We start from the raw sequence: 22,902 nt of genomic DNA on the forward strand, positions 1-22,902 counted from the left end.
GAAGACAATAAATAATGACAAAGCAGCATATCATTCTGGGGGAAGAAAAGAAAGAGTCACCTTACCCAGCCAAGAATGGTGACCTCCCAACTATCTTTATAATATACCTGTCGCAACAATTTTGAACATGTACCATCAATAGTTATATTTATTTCTAAATTGTATGTATACTCTATTAAACATTTTAAAATTATAAATAGAAACCTAAAAGATGAGATTTTAAAAAATGAATATAAATTAATGTTCTAATACTTTCTTCCTGAATCTCTAAGGATTGATTTGGCACTTTAGTGATCACCGCTCTAGAATGTCAGGATAACCTTTTGGCAAAAAGTAACAGCAGAATCAAAGGAATTAAAAGGAGGGTGCAGGATATTTTTGTGGAACTTAGGCAAGGGAGCATAAGGAGGTGACAATGACAATAATGATGATAATGACAATGATGATAATGATAATTACTCATTTTTGAGCAACTAACATGATCACTTAGCCTTGAAAGCAACCATGTGAGGGTAGGACTATTATCCCTACTTTTCAGATTGGGAAACTGAGGGTCAACAGTCTCCTATCTGGTAAGTGGCAGAGCAGGGTTTTGAAACAAAAATCTGGGTTTTTCCATGGTCAGTTTTGGGCTTGGGCTACTGTATGGTTGTAAGAGCCATCTACTGAAACACAGAATTCAGGAAGAAGAAGGGGTTTGGAGAGAAGATGGTAAATTTTGTTTTGATGTTTGAGGTGCCCATGATGTATTCTGGTGAAGCTATCTAATACACAACTTAAGCTGCAGAACCCAGGTCTGGCTGCAGAAAAAGGGTTGGAAAACTTTAACTTTAACTTCTTAGCCCAAGTTGAAAACACTTATTTTGTTGTGAGCACCATGATGAAAAGGAGGAAGGGCCGGGTGCAGTGACTCATGCCTGTAATCTCAGAGCTTTGGGAGGCTGAGGCAGGAGGATTGCCTGAGCCCAGGAGGTCAAGGCTGCAGTAGCTATGATTGTGCCACTACACTCTACTACTTTGAAATTTTCTTCCAAAAAATTATGATGAATGCAGAAATTACAAAGGACCCAGATAAATTTAGTAAGCCTGGGCAACAGAGCAAGACCCTGTCTCAAAATAAATAAATAATTCTAAAATCTTTTAAAAAGAAAAAAGAAAGGAGCAAGTGGAGAGGGAAACTAGAAGAGACAATGGGGGCAGGGGTGGGACAGTGGATAATGAATGGAGCGAGCTTCTCCATCAGCTAGGTGGGGACAAAATTGTGAGCACTACTGGGATTTGGCTGGCCAGGAGGAGGGACAGAAATCACACAGCCCTGGACTTGAATGCCAGCTCCATCTCCTTCTAGCTACAAAATCATGGAAAAGGTAATGAAGTAATGAACCTCGTTGCCTCTGTTTCCTCTTCTGTAAAATGAGAATAATAATATATCTCCATCTGATAGAAATGTTATGCTGAAATGAGAAATGGTGTAAAGTGCATATCTGTGTTTGGCCCATAGAAATAACTCAATGTTTGTTAACTATAATTAGCTAACTCTCATTAAAACTGGTATCGTTCTCTGAGCCAGCAACAAAGCAGGTAAGGATTCGTGCAAATGGAGGTGACCTTATAGCAGAGGAGCGTAAGAGCTCAAAGGAATCGTTAGCTGACGACTTTAACTTTTGGGCCAAGTCAGGGGCAAAGTCAAGAACTAAGAATGAGAGGAGCAAAGGCAGGGTGGGGGCTTGAGGAGAAGGCACAGATCCTTATGAACTACACTGGGGATTAAGACAGGAAATGAATTAGGTTCACCCGAAAGGACCTCCAAGTAACAATAACAGCATTAATCAATATGCTGTCTACAAAGCACACTCAGAAGAGCAAAGTTAGAGAATTAACACTTCCTAATTTCAAGACTTACTATAAAGCTACTGTAATCAAGACTGTGTGGTACAGTATTGCCATAAAGACAGACACAAATACCAGTGGAACAGAATTAAAAGTCCAGAAATAAACTCATACACCTAGGGACAACTGATATATATGACAAAGATATGAAAGCAATTCATCAGCGAAGGAATAGTCTTTTTCAACAAATGGCACTGAAACCATTGAACATCCATACGTTAAAAAAAAAAAGAACTTTGATTCATTCCTTGTATCATATACAAAAATTAACTCAAAATAGACCACAGACCTAAATGTAAAACTGAAAACCATCACATTTTTATAGAAAACATAGGAGAAAATCTTGGTGTTGTTGGGTTAGATCAGGATTTCTTAGAAACTATCCCAAAAGCCCAAACAATAAAAGAAAGATTGATAACTTGACTTCATCGAAATTAAAAACTTCTGCCCTTTGAAAGACACTATCAAGAGAATGAAAACACAAGGCATAGACTGGAGGAAATATTAGCAAAGTATGTATGTGATAAAGGTCTTGTATCCAGAATACATACTGACCTCTCAAAACTATAATAAGACAATAAATAAGCCAATGAAAACAATAAGTAAAAGCCTTTGAGCAGATACTTCATTAAAAAAACATGCATGGATAGCAATGATGCTCAACATCATTAGGGAAATGCAAATTAGCATCGCAAGGATGTGCCACTACACATCTATTTGAATGACTAAAGTCAAAAAGACCAGTTACCAAGTATTGTCAAGGATGGAGAAGAGCTGGAACTCTCACACACAGCTGGGGGTCATGCAAAATGGTATAGCCATTTTGGAAAAGTTTGATTCTTAAAAAGTTAAACATACACCTCGCTGGGCGTGGTGGCTCATCCTATAATTCCAGCACTTTGAGAGGCTGAGGCAGGCAGATCACCTGAGATCAGGATTCAAGAACGGCCTGGCCAACATGGCAAAACCCCACCTCTACTTGTGGTGGTGCGCACCTGTAGTCCCAGCTACTCAGGAGGCTGAGGCAGGAGAATCACTTGAACCCAGGAGGCAGAGGTTGCAGTGAGCCAAGATCAAGCCACTGCACTCCAGCCTGGGTGAAAGAGTGAGACTCCATCTAAAAAAAATAAAATAAAAAATTAAACATACACCTACCACATGATCCAGCCATTTCACTTCTAGTTATTTTCTCAAAAGGAAGAAAACCATATGTCCATACATTGAAAGACTTGCACAAGAATGCTTACAATAACTTATTCATAATCTCACAAAACCGTAAGAAGCCTTTAAGGGGTGGCTTCATAAGCATATGTGATGAAGGACAGGTGAGCCCCAAAACTGGGGCTTAGCCCTGGTTTTCCCAGGAAAGAATTCAAGGGCTAGCTGGCGATTTTAGACAGCAATCTTGTACTGAACAGTACTGCTCCTTGCAGAGCAGGGCTAACTAATAGACAGTGCATCTAGAGTTGGCAACAAATGAGCTGTTGGCAACTGTATTTCTACCCACTTACACTTTCAATTACATGCAAATTAAGGGACAGTTAAAGCAAATTGAAAGGCAGGTTATTTAGAACTTTCTAGGAAAGGGATGGTAACTTCTGGGTCATTGTCATGGCATTTGTAAACTGTCATGGCATTGGTGGAAGTGTCTTAGGCTAATGAGTAATGACGACAGCTAGGGATGGCTTTTGTTGTCATTTGTTGGTCCCTGCTGGTTTCTTCACTTTTTCCTGCCTGAGACTGGGAAATAAATCCTGTCGGTCTCCTACCTCAGATGGATAAACTGGGTTTATCTATGCTGTGGAATACTACTCAGCAATGAAAAGGAATGAACTACTGATACACACAACCACCTGGATGAATCTCCAGAGAATTATGCAAGGTAAAAGAGTGCCTACTGTATGGTTCCATTTACAAGACTCTAGAAATGGAAAATTAATCTATAGGGACTGAAAGCAGTTTCCGTGGTGGACTGGGAAATAGGGGAAGGGACAGAGGAATTACAAAAGGCATGAGGAATCTTTTGGAGATGATGAACAGATATGTCTATTGTCATTGTGGTGATGGTTTCATGAGCATAGGTATATGTCAAAATTGATCACATTGTACTGCAGACTGGGTGGTTCACACAACAGACACTTTGAGATGGCATCTCACTCTGTTGCCCAGGCTGGAGTGCAGTGGTGTGATCTCGGCTCACTGCAACCTCCGCCTCCCGGGTTCAAGCGATTCTCCTGCCTCAGCCTCCCAAGCAGCTGGGATTACAGGCACCTCCACCACAAACGGCTAATTTTTGTATTTTTAGTAGAGACGGGGTTTCACCATGTTGGCCAAGCTGGTCTCCTGACCTCAAGTGATCTGCCCACCTCAGCCTCCCAAGGTGCTGAGATTACAGATGTGAGCCACCGTGCCCGGCCTACAACAGACGCTTATCACCCCACAATTCTGCAGGCTGAAGTCTGAGACCAAGGTGTTGGCAGGGTTCGTTTCTCCTGCGGCCTCGCTCCTGGAGTTGTAGATGCCCTGTGTCTTCACGTGGTCTTGCCTCTGGGCATGTCTGTGTCCTAATCTCCTCTTCTTATGAGGACACAAGTCATATTGGATTAAGGCCCGCCTTCATAATCTAATTTTAGCTTAATCACCTTTTTAAAGATCCTGTCTCCAAATATATAGTAGTTACATGCTGAGGTATTAGGGGTTAGGGCTTCAATACATGAATTTCAAAGGAGAACAATTTCGCCCATAACAAGCAGTGGTTTCTGCTTATATCACAGCACTTACTTGCCACACAGTTAATTGAGATGTAGCCGAATTTCCTTAGGATACTCTGGTTATGTGAATTACGTGACTAATAGAAGAGAGATTTTCTTTAACTAGCAGTTCTACTAAACTACCAAAAGCTATAGCTGAACACCTTTAATAACACACATATAGACAGGGCACGGTGGCTCACGCCTGTAATGCCAGCACTTTGGGAGGCCGAGGTGGACGGATCACCTGAGGTCGGGAGTTTGAGACCAGACTGGCCAACATGGTGAAACCCTGTCTCTACTAAAAATATAAAAAAAAAAAAAATGAGCTGAGTGTGGTGGTGTGCACCTTATAATCCCAGCTACTCGGGAGCAGATGAATTGCTTAAACCTGGAGGCAGAGGTTGCAGTGAGCTGAGATCACACCACTCCACTCCAGCCTGGGTGACAGAGTGAGACTCTGTCTCAAAAAATACATAAATAATTTTAAAAAATAAAAAACACAGACAAATTAAACAGGCAGAAGGCAACATGATTTTGGCGGGGGGAAGTGTAGGAAAGAATGGGGCTGGAGACATAAAAAAAGGCCTGAAAGTTATTCTTTCATTGGCCGGGCGCCGTGGCTCACGCCTGTAATCCCAGCACTTTGGGAGGCTGAGACGGGCGGATCACGAGGTCAGGAGATCGAGACCATCCTGGCTAACACGGTGAAATCCCGTCTCTTCTAAAAATACAAAAATTAGCCGGGCGTGGTGGCGGGCGCCTGTAATCCCAGCTACTCGGGAGGCTGAGGCAGGAGAACGGCGTGAACCCGGGAGGCGGAGCTTGTAGTGAGCTGAGATCCGGCCACTGCACTCCAGCCTGGGCGACAGAGCGAGACTCCGTCTCAAAAAAAAAAAAAAAAAAAAAAAAAAAAAAGTTATTCTTTCGTCATAGGCAATAGGCACGGAGAAGAGCTACATGTCAAAAAGCAGCTTTTTCTTTATCCTGTGGTCTGGTTTTACCATCAGGCTACTTGGATGGACCCAAATGAGGACATTGTCTAGTCTGGTCGAGGGCCATCTGTTGGTCCTCACTGACCGAGACCTCCCACCCCCCACAGGACAATCATTGCTTTGCGACTTAAACAGAAGGCAGGTTTTGGGCGGAGTGCCTTCCTTGCCGCGGGACCACACCAGCAGCTGCTGCCTTTGTGAGTGCTTTCCGGTTAGTGCCAAGGGCAGGAAATTTAAGCCAGAGTCAGGCAGGCGGGGCACCAGGTGTGGAGGGAAGCAGGGCTTATCTGACAACCGTCTGCGTAAGGACCGATGGCGGCCTTTGCAAGCCCCAAGTTGCTACTTCAAACATTAACTTGTGTTTTTATTCAGAGAGTCTACTAAAGCTCAACGTAGAATTGGTATGTGCTTTTAAATACCAGGACACTCCTAATGTGCCTGTGATGAAAGCTTCCTCTTTGGGGTGAAACCTTTGGACTTGTAGGTGGAATAGGGAATTGGGGAAGAAGCAAGTCTCCTCACTTGGGCTGGAGCTGAGCAGTTTGTGAACTGATACTGCTGGGAGACACACATTATCCTTTTGGCAGGACTTGAACTTACATGAGCAACCAGAGAATTATGACTTTAGGGACTCTCATTTTATTAATCATTATTATGTTGGCCATTTATTACATATCTACTATGTGCCAATCACTGTTCTAGGCAGTTAATATACATACATATGATATATATGTACCATCTTAAAGAGTAGATAATAATATTCTTCATTTTATAATCAAGAAAATGAGGATCAGGGAAATGCCTTGCCCAGAAACACACAAATAGCAAGGCTCGACTCAGACCTAGATTTGTCTGATTTCAAAGCCTATGCTCCTTTCTCCCACTTCTTGCTTTTCTGAAAGAATGCCCTAAAATATATTTTGGACCTGTATACTTGGGTTTTGTTATTTGAAGTTATCTTTATATGTCTATTTAGATTGTAAGGTTCTCCATAGGAAAAGATTGGGTTTTTTCTTGAGACAGTCTTACCTTGTCACCCAGGCTGGAGTGCAGTGGGCACTGCAACCTCTGCCTCCCGGGTTCAAGCGATTCTCCTGCCTCAGCCTCCGGAGTAGCTGGGACTTCAGGCACCCATCACCACGCCCAGCTAATTTTTGTATTTTTAGTAGAGACAGGGTTTCACCATGTTGGTCAGGCTGGTCTTGAACTCTTGACCTCAGATGATCCACCTGCCTCGGCCTCTCAAAGTGCTAGGATAACAGGCATAAGCCACCACGCCCGGCCAAGGTTAGGTCTTTTTCTGGCTTTTTCTTACCAGAATGTACACATTTTTACATCAAAAGTGTTACTTGAAAGTGTGCACCTGACTTAAGACTATTGTAACAGCATCAAGCTCCTGGTTTTGACATATATTGTTATATAAGATGACATCATGGGGGAAGCTGGAGAAAGGGCACATGAAGACTCTCTGCAACTTATTTTTGCAATTTCTTGTGCATTTTAAACTATTTATAGCTGGGCGCGGTAGCTCATGCCTGTAATCCCAGCACTTTGGGAGGCCGAGGTGGGTAGATCACCTAAAGTCAGGAGTTTGAGACCAGACTGGCCAACATAATGAAACTCCATCTCTACTAAAAATACAAAAATTAGCTGGGCGTGGTGGCAAAATAAATAAATAAATAAATAATAAAAGGTGTTTTTTTTTTTTCTTTTTTGGTTGGTTGGTTTTCTTTTGTTTTGTTTTTGAGATGGAGTCTCGCTCTGTCACCCAGGCTGGAGTGTGCAGTGGTGCATCTCGGCTCACTGCAACCCCTGTCTCCCAGGATCAAGCAATTCTCCTGCCTCAGCTTCCCGAGTAGCCGGGACTACAGGCGCCTGCCACCACGCGTGGCTAATTTTTGTATTTTTAGTAGAGACAGGGTTTCACCATGTTGGCCAACCTGGTCTTGAACTCCTGACCTCCGGTGATCCGCCCCCCGCCCGGCCTCCCAAAGTGCTGGGATTACAGGCTTGAGCCACTGTGCCCGGCCAAAGTGGTTTTTACAAGTGTATTTGATGATGATAATAAGGAGCACTGTGGCAATATAGAACCAACAGAGTTAGGCAAGTTGAGTCCTGGGTTCTATCACTGCTCTGCCAATAACTAGCTGTGTGGCCTTTACAGGTCCCTTGTCCACCTGACGCCTAGCAAAGTCAAGGTGGCATCCACATTCCACTGTACAGTCGAGTTATGATTTCTGTAATTTCAAAAAAAATGCATTTTAGACGTCCACTTTAGGATGCAAGAATGAATACACACACCTAATGTAGTTCCTCCCAAAACACACTAAAGTTACAGTATAGAAATTTTCTAAAAGACATATCCCACAAAATAGGCGGGACAGGAGACAGTAGCAACAAAGGAATAAAATCTAGGCAGCTTCTATAAGTGATGAATGAGGAAAACACAAATTAACAGGCCTGGAGTTGGTGGCTGATAAAGCTTAGGATAAACCTATTCACTACAGAATCTTCACAAAGCTCAGGTACCTGGTACCTAACAGTACCAGACACCTCTGGAAATGGAGGTTCAAAGAGTGTGGTGGAAATAAGGACTGGGTGGCGACCCCAGAGACACAAGTCTGGAGATTCCTTCCCTGGCTGTTTGTCACCTGGAAGCTGCTTTGTTTCCACCCGTTCATAGTTACACATCTCACTCTCTTACGAGTGCAAAACAGAAGTATCTGGACTTGGGAAGCTGAAAGCACCGTGTCAAAACCAAGAAGATTAAATGACTGTATGCACAATGGATGCTGAGTGATGAGACCCCCAGGCCCTCTTCCCCCAGCTTAGCTCCCAGAGCACTGATGGCCAGATCTTAAGCATCCAGGCAGGAGACTACAATTCTGCTCCAGAGAATCTGACCAGCTCAAGAGAAATCATCAGGAGATACTGAAATTAGGTTTGTTCAACAAATGGTCCCGCCAGCCAGCTGAGCCTGCAGTGAAGCTCACAGGCAGTAAACCGTGCCTTGAGCTCCAAGCTTCCTGTTAGCTTTTTGCTTCTCAATTCTTTTTCATGAAGATACAGACGAAACAAACCGAAGAAAAAGACAAACTGGAGTGTATGCAGGGAGAAGAAAACTTCCTCCAAAATAATTAATATCCTCAGAGAGATGACAAAAGATCCATGCAAAAAGGAAAGAAAGAAAAAAAAACCCACACAGAGAACAGCAACAGCTGGAAGAGCTCTTGAGAATTAAAAACAGGAGCATACAGATGACAAATTAAACAGAGAGGATGGGAAGTATCCCAGAAGCTAGAGCAAAAAGACAAGAGCCATAAAATGAAAGAGAAAAGGACAGGATGAGTCCAGGAAGCCTGACATTAAATAATAGAAGGAGTTTCAGGAAGAGAGAAAAGAGAAATCGTGGGAAACCCATCAACAAAATTCATCAAGAAGTTTGCCCAGAACAGAAGGACGTGAATTTCCAGAATAAAAAGCCCACCAAGTGCCCAACACAATAGATGAAAGTAGAATCACACCAAGGAACATCAATGAGAAATGTCCAAAAAAAAAGAAAAATCCTACGGGTTTTTATAAAGAGAAAATAAGTCAATTAAAAGGATCGAGAAACACACTGACTTCAGACATCTAAAAGCAAACAGAGGCTGGGTGCAGTGGCTCACGCCTTTGCACTTAACACTTTGGGAGGCCGAGGCAGAGGATCTCTTGAGCCCAGGAGTTCAAGACCAGCTTGGGTAACATAGTGAGACCCTATCTCCCTATCTCTACAAAAAAAAAAAAAAAAAAGAAAGGAAAGCTGAGTGTGGTGTTGCATGCATGTTGTTCTGGCTACTCAGGAGGCTGAGGTGGGAGGGTCAATTGAACCCAGGAGGTGAAGGCTGCAGTGAGCCATGATCACACTATTGCACTCCAGCCTGGGTGACAGAGGGAGACCCTGTCTCAAAAAAAATAAAATAAAAAAAAAAATGAGTAAATATTAAAAAAAATAAATTTTTAAAAAACTAAAGAAAGAAAAAGAAAAGCAAACAGGCAATGGATAGAGGTTCCAATTCTGGGCAGGAGGGCAAACACACACTCCAGCTGGGCTCTCCCAGCTGCACTTATAAAACCTGGACAGAATGTAATCCAGCATTTTGGGAGGGCAAGGCAAACGATCACTTGAGATCGGGAGTTTGACACGTGGGCAACATAGCAAGATCGTGTCTCTATAAACATTTTTTAAAATTTTAAATTAAAAAAAAAGGAAAGTAAATAGTCTTTCTTCCTCCCTTCCTTCCTTCCTTCCTTCCTTCCTTCCTTCCTTCCTTCCTTCCTTCCTTCCTTCCTTCCTTCCTCTCTCCTTCTTTCCTTCTTCTCTTTCCTTCTTTCCTTCTTTCTTTTTCTTTCCTTCCTTCTTTCCTTTTCTTTTCTTTTCTTTTTTCTTTTTCGACAGAATCTCACGCTGTGAGCCACCATGCCCAGCCAGTACACAGTATTTCTTAGAAGTAAATAGTCGCAGGCAGATTGAGGAAAGAGGAGAATCCAAAGTGCCACCAAAGCAGCAGTGCATGTCTCACTTTTTCCACTGAAATACTCTAGGCCGGCCGGGCAAGGTGGCTTACTCCTGTAATCCTAGCGCTTTGGGAGGCCGAGGTGGGTAGATCAACTGCAGCCGGGAGTTCGAGACCAGCCTGACCAACATGGTGAAGCCCCGTCTCTACTAAAAATACAAAATTGTCTGGGTATAGTGGTGCATGCCTGTAATCTCAGCTGCTCTGGAGGCTGAGGCAGGAGAATCGCTTGAACCTGGGAGGCAGAGGTTACAGTGAGCCGAGATTGCACCACTGCACTCCAGCCTGGACAACGGAGCGAAACTCCGTGTCAAAAACAACAACAACAACAACAACAACAAAACAACTCTAGGCCTAACTCAAGGCACTATGACAGAATGGCAGCAATAACCTGAAGTGCCTAAAAATGGAATATTATTTAGCAATAAAAAAGAACAAATTGGCCAGGCACAGTAATCCCACCTGTAATGCCAGGTCTTTGTAATCCCAGCACTTTGGGAGACCAAGGCAGGCAGATCACTTGAAGTCGGGAGTTCAAGACCAGCCTGGCCAACATGGCGAAACCCCGTGTCCACTAAAAATACAAAAATTAGCTGGGTGTGGTGCCTGGTGCCTGTAATCCCAGCTACTAGGGAGGCTGAGACAGGCTAATCACTTGAATCCTGGAGGCAGAGGTTGGAGAGCTGACATTGCACCACTGCACTCCAGCCTGTGTGACAAGAGCATGACTGTGTCTCAAAAAAAAAAAAAAAGAAGAGAAGAAGAAGAAGGAGGAGGAGGAGGAGGAGGAGAGGAAGAGGAGGAGGAGGAGGAGGAGAAGGGGAGGAGGAGGAGGAAGAAATCAACAGAGAAACTCAAACAGAGGGATATTCTACAATATAACAAACTGGTTTTCTTCAATAGTGACAAAATAATGAACGACAAGGAAAGACTGAGGAACTGTTGTAGATTGAAGAGACTAAATGCACTGTGGGACCCTCGCTTGGATCTTGAAACAGAAAAAAGACTTCGTAGGAAAACTGGTGAACTCCAAGTAAACCTGTAGTCTAGTCAGTCATACTGTACCACAGTTGCTTTCTTGGCTTTGATCATTGTGCTATAGTGCTGACATTCTGTGAGATGTAAACCTTAGGGGAAGCGGAGCGAGGGATATATAAACAGCCTCTCTAGTGTTTTTACTTTTCGGTAAGTCTAAAGTTATTTCAAAACAAAAAGTTTTTCAGAGACACATACTATGTTAAAATAAGTCATCTTATATTCTTATTCTAAGGTTTATATAGTAAACTTCTAAGGTTTATACAGGAATGACGTGGACTTATGTTAAAATAAGTCATCTTATATTCTTATTCTAAGGTTTATACAGTAAACTTCTAAGGTTTATACAGGAATGACGTGGACTTGTAAACGACCCAGAGCTCGATCCTACTGGGCAACTGTGAGCTGGTGCCTGGGCCAGCGGCCTGGCTGACACTTCTTGTTCATTTCTCTGCCTCAGCCAGTAGGTTTGGCTAGAATTCCAAGGCCTCGGACTTTGCTGGACTAGAAAAGGAAAGAGGAAAGGGAAGTAAATCGCCACAGGGGTCAAACTTGCTTTCCTGCGCTCTTCTGAGCTGTTCTTGGCTCCTAGTCTGCGGAGTTAAAACCTCTAAGGAAGCCACTCTTTTATCATCTCCAAAAGATTACAGGATCATATAGTCTGGGCTGGAACTATACCATCTATTTATGCCCTCGGAATTTTAGAAACAAGACCCATGTTTACAAATGTGAGCTGACATGTCACATTTGTGGAGAAATAACGAAGGAGCTGCCAGGCGGCAGCAAGATTCTTCATGTTCAGAAGCTCCTCCGCGTAAAAGCAGGTTAAGTCCTGAAAGATTGTTCTGAAGTGCACTGTTTGTTCGTTCAGTTGCCTAGGAAGGGTTTAAGCTTGCAGCCCTCAGATTTCTTTCCACCAAACAGGCGTGTTTTAAATTCGTGCACATGCTCCTCCTCTGAACTGGTGAAGGCACTCTCAAACATGTTTTCCCCTAACACAACCATTTTTTTTCTACATTGAAAATTCCACTGGGACAGATAACATCTGCAAGTATTGTAAGAATCTCCTTAGCAGCTTCACGTCCACCACTCCACTTTGAAGTCAGGCAAATTCAAAGGAGCCTTATATAGAGGAAATATCCATGGCGTGAGGCAAACATTGCATCACTCCCAGGCTCAAAGTCTTCAAGCAAACAGTTGGCATCTCCTGGACAGGGCTGGTAGACTCTGTGGATGCCTTGCTGTCAAGCCACGGCACTTTAAATCCTTTGGGGTTTGTCTACTGCGTTTTCTATCCACTGCTGATTATTGTTGACTACAGAGGTTAAGGCAGCTTTTATATATCACACAATACATAAAAGGTCTTTTAGAACCTTTCCTAATGTTAAATGACTTAGTCCATACACAAGGGCAGCATTCGTTATTTTGTCACTGTTTTCTATTAAAACAACAACAACAACAAACTATCGCTCATTTGTCATTGAATACATTAATAAACCCTTTCATGGGCATGATGGAGTTGAATGTGTTTGTAAAACACCTCAGCACCCTGTACTAGCAAAGCAAGCACACCTTAGGCCAAGAACCCTGATCGAGTCCTTGGTGGTGACTGACCTTTCTCAGGAAAGTGCAGCTTTGTTGACAATCATGGACGTTCTCAAGGAGATGGGGTCTGTACTTCCTATAAAAAGCAAGGAGGCCAGGTGCGGTGGCTCATGCCTGTAATCCCAGCACTTTGGGAGGCCAAGGCAGGAGGATCACTTGAGGCCAGGAGTTCCAGACCAGCCTGGCCACCATGGTGAAACCCCATCTCTACCAAAAATACAAAAATTAGCTGGGCATGATGGTGCTCACCTATAATCCCAGCTACTTGGGAGGCTGAGGCAGGGGAACTGCTTGAACCTGGGAGGCAGAGGTGGCAGTGAGCCGTGATCATGCCACTGCACTCCAGCCTGAGCAACAGAGTGAGACCCTGTCTCAAAAAAAAAAAAAGAAAAAAAGCAAGGAGATTCTAAAGTTGATTTGTAGTACACCGTCTCCAGATCAACAAACCAGGAGGTTGGCAAAGTTATCTGAAGAATTTGGGCAGAAAGATATTTATCTGTATCACTAAAAATAAAACACAAAAAACCAGCCAGGTGCTGTGGCTCACGCCTGTAATCCCAGCACTTTGGGAGGCCAAGGCGGATGAATTGTTTGAATCCAGGAGTTCAAACAGACTGGGCAACATGGCGAAACCCCATCTCTACTAAAAATGCAAAAATTCAACTGGGCATGGTGATGCGCGCCTGTAGTCCCAGTTACTCAGGAGCCTGAGGAGGGAGGATCACTTGAACCCGGGAGGCAGAGGTTGCAATGAGCCATGATCACGCCACTGTACTCCAGCCTGGGTGACAGAGGGAGACTCTTTCTCAAAAAATAAAAATAAGAAAAATAAGAAATCAAAGATTTGTTCAGAAATTTGTAAAGTAGGATACGCTGGTTAAGCACTTACTATGTATCAAGTGCTTAACCAGTGTAACCTGTTTTACATTGTGTAACCAATGCATGCATTGTCATTTAATTCTTTTCTTTTTTTCTTTTTTTTTTTTTTTTTTTTGAGATAGAGTCTTGATCTATTGCCTAGGCTGGAGTGCAGTGGCACAATCTCAGCTCACTGCAACCTCTGCCTCCCGGGTTCAAGCAATTCTCCTGCCTCAGCCTCCTGAGTAGCTGGGATTACAGGCACCAGGCACCACACCCAGCTAATTTTTGTATTTTTAGTGGACACGGGGTTTCTCCATGTTGGCCAGGCTGGTCTTGAACTCCTGACTTCAAGTGATCTGCCTGCCTTGGTCTCCCAAAGTGCTGGGATTACAGGCATGTGCCACCATGGCTGGCTAATTTTTTGGTATTTTTAGTAGGGACAGTGTTTCACCATGTTGGCCAGGCTGGTCTCAAACTCCTGACCTCAGGCAATCCTCCCACCTCAGCCTCCCAAAGTGTTGGGATTACACGTGTGAGCCACTGCACCTGGCCATAATTCTTAAAACACTTCTACTCTATAGATATTATTATTACATATTACAAATAGGGAAACTGAGGCATAGATAAAGTAACTTGTCCAAGGCCACACGGTTAGGGAATAGGGATTCCAACCCAATCTCTGACTACAGAACTCTCAACCACTAAGCTGCACTTTTCAGGCAACCACCTGTCTCAGATTCACTCTGACCGCAGGGAAATGAGTATGAATCTATACTCAAAGGTATTGTTACCTTTTTCCTCACAATACTATCATCCAAGAGGATTAGCTCTGTGTCCAGCTTACCACTCTCCCGCTCTGCGTCACCTTCCTGTCAGCATATCAAAAACCACGCTACCTCCCGACTCTATGCTTCAAGAGTCTACAGAACTGGATGCTGATGGTGGCAAAGTCTGTCAATAGAGCTCAAGCAGTGGTTCTCATTCAGGGGTGATTTTGGCCCGCAGGGGACATTTGGCTATTTTTGGCCATCACAACTTAGGTGGGAGTGGGGAGGGGAGCTACTGGGTAGCAGCCAGGGATGCTGCTAAACATCCTATAATGCACAGGCAACTCTCCCACCCACCCCTCAGTCTGGCCCAAAATGTCAATAGTGTTGAGGTTGAAAAATTCTGAGCTAAAAAAATCAGTAATGCTCATCAGTCCTCGTCCACAGCCCGGCCCGGGATGAAGCATGGCGGACACTAGTCATGAGACAGTATCAGATGGGTTAGCTCTTCTGGGAGGAGAGATGCTGCTGCTTGCACTTGGACTTTTTCCATCCAGCTAATTAACACATTTACGGATTGCCTGAACTGACAGCCTCCTTTCCCCCGACAAACAGCATGCTAATAAGCCTTTCCAAAATCCAAATACTGTCCTGACAAACTACGGGAGTGACTGATTCAGCAAGGTGAGTGTTTCTGCTGTGCATGGGGCAAAGGCGCAGGACCTACTCTAGAGGCAGGCAATGGGGTGGCATGCCCAGAGTGAAGCATGGCATTAGTAAGGGCAAGGGGGCATGGGCAGAGAAAGGCAGAAGAGATCATTACCATCCAACGGGGAGGAGCGGAACTTTCAAACTGGTCAGGGAATCCTGTTGGCTTCACCCGCTGATTATTTTAGCAAGCAATGAGATCATGGTCTGCAAGAACAGAGCTAAAGAGCTGGGAGCTATAACCAGATACTGCCGCAAATAAAGTCAGCTCCAGTATAGAAAGGAACACAAGGCATGGGCTGCATTGGATTCACCCAGGGTTCAAGGTCAGAGTTGCGCCATGAAGGCACCAGTGGAGTTGGGGGAAGGCAGACACACCTGGTTTTGAACTCCAGCTTTGAAACACTTCCACCATGTGCAGGCAGAAAACACTTTCTCTGAGACTTCATTTCTCATCTGTAGAGCCGGAGTAGTAATAAGAGTCACTATGCAGGGCCGTCCTGAGAAGCAAAGGGTGTGATGTGTGTGATCCAGCGCTTGGATAGGGGGCTGTGCACAAAATTGGTCTGGAACAAGAGCCAAGTGGTCCCTCCTGCTCCCCTCCTCCCTTTCCTTGCATATGGTTTTCCTGGGTGCCTGGCTGCCAGAGGAACTGCTCCCGGGGCTGAGTCCTGCGATCCCAATAGAGGCTTTTTATTAAGTAGAATTTACACTGACAACTCGTTGCATCCAACATGTCCAGAGAGCAAACTCACCTCAAACAAGCATACTTAACTTTTCTAGAGCCCAGAAAATCACTTTTTGAAATACTTATTATGAACCTGGGGTCCCTAGAGGCAGATTTACCATGAAGTTAATAAAAATGAAACTTCAGGCTTCTCACTTCACCCACCCCCACACGGAGGCTCAAGCCAGGGCCCCAGCAGCCTGTGCATATGGTCACTCACGTTATAAACTCTGCAATGGTAAGATGCTTAGTTGCTTCAGATCGCTGCCTCTTTCCACCTTGACTTCCATTTGGCCACATTTCCTCTCCTTTTGCGTGGCTTTGGAATGACCCTGGGCATTTTGGGGACCTAGCTAAAGAATCCAAGTTAGAGCTACCTTTAATTTTGGGTTGATGACGATATACTGATACAGTCAATTTCTTTCTTTCTTCTGAGACAGGGTATTGCTCTATCACTGGACTGAATGCAGCGGTGTGATCAGGGCTCACTGCAGCCTAGACCTCCTGGGTGCAAGCAATCCTCCTGCCTCAGTCTCCCAAGTAGCTGGGACTATAGGCATGTACCACCACACCCAACTACTTTTTAGATTTTTTTTGTAGAGATGGGGTTTTGCCATGCTGCCCAAGCTGGTCTCAAACTCCTGGGTTCAATCAATCTGCCCACCTCTGTCTCCCAAAGTGCTGGGATGACAGGCACGAGCCACTGCACCTGGTTGATGCAGTCACTTTCGTATCGCCAAGCTACTGCTTAGAAAAGGTTTCCAGGGACATTCCTATGTACCGACTTAGCTGGCATGGAGTTGCGAAGGCTCAGACTCAAGCATCGTATCATGATATGTGCATGTCCCCAGAGCAAGGGAGGGAGCAAGATGTGAAACAGGGTCCTACACGAGTCTGGGCAAAGCTTTCCAAACATCAAAGTTGTACAATTGTAGATACACTTAAACGGATCACTGGTCAAGATAAAAGTTCTCACCTTTCAGGAACGTAAGAGGCCATCAATGAGTATCTGCCCCAAAATGTGGGATGGAAAGCATTTTAGAGTTATGTTAGTCAGTTAATTATATGTTTTTCTAAATTTAGTGATACTTTAATACCTAATTTTGTATGTATAAGTTAATATTCTCTTCCTTCCAAATTGCATAAGCTTCAGGACCTACGAAACCTAGATTCACCCCTTTGGCTCACATACTCTTATTTTAGCTTATTTAGCTTTTTTAAAAATTATTATTAATTAAAACTTATTTTAGCTTTTTTTTTTTTTTTTTTTTTTTTTTTTTTTTTTTTGAGATAGAGTTCCACTCTGTCACACAGGCTAGAGTGCAGTGGCGCAATCTCAGCTCACTGCAACCTCTGCCGGTTGGAGCAATTCTCTTGCCTCAACCTCCCGAGTAGCTAGGATTACAGGCACACACCACCATGCCCGGATAATTTTTTTGTATTTTTAGTAGAGACGGGGCTTCACCATGTTGGCCAGACTGGTCTTGAACTCCTGATCTCAGCCTCCCAAAGTGCTGGGATTACAGGCGTATTTTAGCTTTTTGAAGAGGGTAAGATGCAGAAAAAGGTGAAGAGGGAGAAAACCAAACTTCCTAACTAAATTTCATGAAACAGTTATATTTCAGTGACACAGTGAAATTCTTTGTATGTTTGTTCTTTCTGAAAAGAGCTAAATGAAATAGGATTAAAACTCCAGACTACACCAGTAGATTTTCTTGTAAGGCTGCATCTGTACTGCAGTGTTTGGGTAAAGTACTTTCTGTGCAATGTGAAATAAAACATACCTAGATTTTAAAAAAATGCTGTCAACTTTCTGCTAAAGCCTTTTATCTGTACTTTACCTTCCCCTTCCCTCCAGCAGATTCCAGATTCTTCATTGACACCCACTATTGTCACTTCCACACTAAATTAAACAAACTCAGTTCGATCATTGCAGTTTTTGAAAGCACGAAGTAACACTATACAAGTTAGAGAAAGTGAAATAACTTCTTTCTAAAGTCAAACGGCTGAACAAGGAAACATTCAGGTAGGCAGAGTCCTTACGGTTTCTGTTCTCACCACAGAAAAACCTAAAGGAGCCACATTCTGGATGTTGTTTATCGTGTTAACAAAAAGTCCAGACGGACCCCATGGCTCACAGTGCTTCTTCTCACCCCTCACCTCTCCCCAAACTCCATCAACCCAGAAGCATTAATTTCATAAGGAAGAGAAAATTTGGCTTTCTACTAAATTCAGCTCTGAATTCAGCCCTCCATTTCCCAAGGGCTAGGACCCACAGCCAAGTCAGCCCGCCCCTCCCTCTCGCTCCCAGGCCTGAGCTGGGGATGCTGCAGCCCAGGGCTCCTCCAGGTTTGGAAAAGGCGACTACGCTGGGCAAGTTTGGAAAGTTCTGGGAGAAGAGCGAAAGGAGGGAATGTGTGTTGGCTCTTTTCCTTTGCTTGGAAAGCACTTAACAAGAATGACACCCTACCCCCACATCAAATGCCTTCTCTTGCAGTCCTGTTTGTTTTCTAAAAACTGAGTTCGTGTCTTTAAAGCCGGGATTTTCTCCCTGGTAGTAAGCATTGGCTAATGATTACCAGTCGACTTCTGCCTCTGAGTGCCATGTGACCTCGACACGTGACTTGGAGCCGGCTGTGGTTGTTACTTGTATTTGAATAAGAAGATCAAGCTTATTATTGCAGTAAAATCCCGTGGGACTTGTCTGTGCAACGTGATTCCCCGGGCGGGTTACACAACGCGGCGTAGAGCATCGTCTTCCAGAGACTCAGGTTGTTTCCTAAGGTAAAACAAACATGATTTTATATTTTCCAAAGTGAAAGTCCATTTTCCCCCTGGAAAATGGCTGTTGATCCTGGAAAAAGATGAAGCCCAGATTCTCCAAACCCTGTTAGTCCCTTTGGTACAGTAAGGTAGAACTACTGCCCAGCACACAGAGAAGAAAACAGATCCAGTCTCCTTTTCAAATGAAGATTTAGGATTGACGTTACCTTTTACTATTTCCCCTTCTCCCTTCCTAAAAAGTCTTCAAGATATGCTGTTATCTACCTATAAAGAATTTACACTAAAAATGACATTTTTTAAATTTAAAATTTAAATGGCATGTTCATTTTGTGATTTTTTTCTCCTTAGAGTTCTACAACATTAAGAGTTAAATTTTTGGCCGGGCGCGGTGGCTCAAGCCTGTAATCCCAGCACTTTGGGAGGCCGAGACGGGCGGATCACGAGGTCAGGAGATCGAGACCATCCTGGCTAACACGGTGAAACCCCGTCTCTATTAAAAAATACAAAAAAACTAGCCGGGCGCGGCGGCGGGCGCCTGTAGTCCCAGCTACTCGGGAGGCTGAGGCAGGAGAATGGCGTGAACCCGGGAGGCGGAGCTTGCAGTGAGCTGAGATCCAGCCACTCACTCCAGCCTGGGCGGCAGAGCCAGACTCCGTCTCAAAAAAGTTAAATTTTTATTCTCCACATACCCTGTAAAAGAGACATCAAAAGTCCTTTTGTAGGTGGGAAGAGCTGGATGTCCCCTTCAGGTTGGGAGGTATGTGTGCATATATATATGCAAATATATGCAGATTTGCCCCAAGAGGGCTTTTCCACCACCAAGAAGGTGACATCTTTACCATGCATGTTTTAATCCCCCCGCCCCAATGCTGAAGAAGCCCTGCTGTAATTTGCTTTCTTCTGCCTCTAAGGGTGATGACTCAATTACAGAGGCAAGACCAGGGAGGAACAATAGCTTTGGTTATCTATAATGAGCGGTCCAATAACCATCAAACCAGTGAGTTCTCTCAGCCCAAGGCTGGGGCCTCTGTGTGGAACCGCAAAGGGCACTTTTCTCTCTTTCTTTTTTTTTTTTAACTTTTATTTTAGGTTCAAGGGTACATGTGCAGGTTTGTTATCCAGGCCAACTCATGTCACGGGGGTTTGTTGTACAGATTATTTAGTCACCCAGGTACTAAGCCTAGGACCAATTAAACATTAACTCTCCATTTTCCACTCCCCTACTCCCTGGTAACCACCGTTCCGCTGTTGTCTCTAGACACCTCATATAAGTAGAGTCACATAGTATTTTTCCTTATATGACTGACTTATTTCACTTAACATAATGTGTTAAAGGTTCATCCATGTTGAAGCATGTGTCAGAATATCCTTTTTTTCTTAAGGCTGGATAATATTCTATTGTATGTAAACCACATTTTATCTATTCACCCATCCATGGACACTTGGGTTGCATCTACCTTTTGGCCATTGTGAAGGATGCTGCTGTGAACCTGGGTATACAATTATCTGCGTGAGTTCCTTTCAATTATTTCCTTTCAAGAGAAGTCATGCTTTCAATTATTTTGGATAAATATCCAGAAGTAGGATTGGTGGATATTTGGTAATTCTGTTTCATTTTTTTGAGGACCCACCATACTGCTTTCCATAGAGGCTGTGCCATTTGTTTTTTCTAGAGATGGGGTCTCCCTCTGTAGCTCAGGCTGGAGTGCAGCGGTGAAATCACAGCTCACTGTCACCTCGAACTCCCGGGCTCAAGGAATCCACCCACCTCAGCCTCTCCCCGAGTAGCTAGGGCTACAAGTGCATGCCATCACACTTGGCAAAAAAAATAAAAAATGATTTGCAGAGATGGGTCTCACCATCTTGCCCGGGCTGATCTGAAACTCCTGGACTCAAGCAATCCCACCTGAGACTCCCAAAGTGCTGGGATTATAGACATGAGCCACCATGTCCAGCTGAGGCTGTGCCATTCTAACACTCCTGGTGGCTCAGGTCTTTGTAAGAGGTGAGCCCGAAAAAGACATAAATTTTATTATTTAATTTTCTAAAGACTTGCTGATGCTGGACACGGTACCTTGTTTCTACCTTAGACTCTCCTTCTACAGAGGGAAGATGGCGGTTACTATCTCTCTCAGGAAAATAAGGAACTATGGCAAGTGTTGTTGAGATAGGCTGGGAGAAATTTAGTTCAAAATATGGTATACATCCGGGCATGGTGGCTCACGCCTATAATCCCAGCACTTTCAGAGACCAAGGCAGATGGATCACCTGAGGTCCGGAGTCCGAGACCAGCCTGGCCAATATGGTGAAACCCCATCTCTCCTAAAAAAAAAAAAAAAAAAAAAAAAAAGCTGTGTGTGGTGGTGCACAGCTGAGGCAGGAGAACTTGAACCCAGGAGGCAGAGGTTGCAGTGAACCGAGATCGCGCCACTGCACTCCAGCCTGGGTGACAGAGTGAGACTCCATCTCAAAAAAAAAAAAATACAGTATACCCTCATCCTAATCATCCTAGGTTTTGGGGTCAGAGACTGTGCTGTCACTTCCTCTAGCATGAACTGTGTCCCTCCTTCCAATGCATAGGTCAGGGTTAGGGATGGCCATGGGGCCACTTTTGGGGGACTAAATTCTGATATCTGAATTGCTCATTAGACGTGAATGTCAAGGACCTTCTCTGAGGCAATGCTGCTTTTATAAAATACCATCCTTAGCCAGCAGACATATCTTGCCTGCGTTTCTGACTTCTGTTTCAACTCACCATCTTCCTTTTCCTTTGGTGTGGGCTACAGGTCTAGAAAGAAGAGGAACCATTGAATGTCTGTCAAAATCCAGCCAAGATTTCACTAAGAATATGCAGGCTGCATCCTTTCTATCAGTCTCCCCCTTCCCGACCTCCTGGCCAGCACTGACTCAGGATAGCAGAGGCTCTGCCAATTTCAGGGCATGCTTTTGCTCTCTGTTCACAGACACACGTTAGGCCCTGTCAAAGCAGGGGAGGCCCCACACCTCTCTCTCACGAGGCGCATAAGCAGTATTGGCATGCTGTCCTTTGGAAGGTTGCCCACAACTGTCCCTTGACCCTCTGGTACTTTGGACACGCTGGCTTTTGGGGCAGCACCTGCCAAAGTCTCTGGAGTGTCCTCCAAGGCTGACTGTGGAGAAACAGGGAAGGCGAAGGTGTTGGCGCTCAGGCTGGAACTGTGCAATGTTTTGATCAAAGTTCACAGAGTGATCACTCCAGAGTCGCTCTGCTGTGTTTTCAGTCATGCTGACAGCAGCGAAGTGGCCTCTACACAAAGGCTTCTCTTGGTGCAGGATCCGAAACAGGGCTGGAGGGGGAGAACTCCTTGGTGCCAACTTACGAGGTTTCTAAGAAAAAGATCACACCCGTATCTCCCAACAAAGGTTCAACTCTTGTTTCCGAAGCATCTGCTGCTAAATTAATTAGTCCTTAGTGGCCAGGAGAGAAGGGCCTTTGGTCATTGCAGCCATGTGGGTAATGCCCCACTGTCCCCACTCTCCCAGCCCCACCAAGGTAATGCCCTACTACCCCCACTCTCCCAACCCCACCAGGCCCCAGGGTTTGGCCTCTTGGAGGTGACTTACCCCTCTGGAGTGAGGCTGCACGAGGGGAGGGCCCCCTCTCTCTCAGTCACTCTTGTATCCCTGGCACCTGCAGTCGTGCCCTGCAGAGAAGACATTCAATCAATCTTTGTAGAATGAGTGAATCCATCACTGCAATCTTCTGTCCTGGGCTGGAGAATGGGCTTGCCTTCTCTTTAGAGGATAGGAACTGATGGCCTCAATGGAAAAGAGACAGATTCTATGTTGCCCAGGCTGGTCTCGCACTCCTGGGCTCAAGTGATCCTCCCACGTTGGCCTCCCAAAGTGTTGGGGTTACAGGCATGAGCCACCGTGCCTGGCCTTCTCACCTATTAAGAAAGAGATTTTGCAGTAGGTTATGGGAAATTCTAGATGGAGTAGTGGCACAGGAGCTGGGCTTGATGTGATATGAAGGAAAAAGTTCCCAGGAAGCATGATGGGAGAAATGGAGACAGCAAGTTTCAGATGTGCTCTGCCTTGATTTTATGACAACGTACAATAGAATAGGGCATGTTACAAGAAACTATAAATAATATTCCACTCTTTTTTTTTTCTTTTGAGACGGAGTTTTCACTCTTGTTGCCCAGGCTGGAGTGCAGTGGCGTGATCTCGGCTCACTGCAAC

The 22,902-nt window shown here is 44.4% G+C and overlaps 1 protein-coding gene across 1 annotated transcript in view; it reads left to right on the forward strand.

Moving 5' to 3' along the window:
• ALOX5AP (arachidonate 5-lipoxygenase activating protein) overlaps nucleotides 1-22,902 on the forward strand; it is a 734,005-nt gene that overhangs the window by 361,119 nt on the left and 349,984 nt on the right. The window lies entirely within an intron of this gene.

This window comes from Macaca thibetana, chromosome 17 (genome assembly GCF_024542745.1).
Source record: "Macaca thibetana thibetana isolate TM-01 chromosome 17, ASM2454274v1, whole genome shotgun sequence".
NCBI lineage: Eukaryota > Metazoa > Chordata > Mammalia > Primates > Cercopithecidae > Macaca > Macaca thibetana.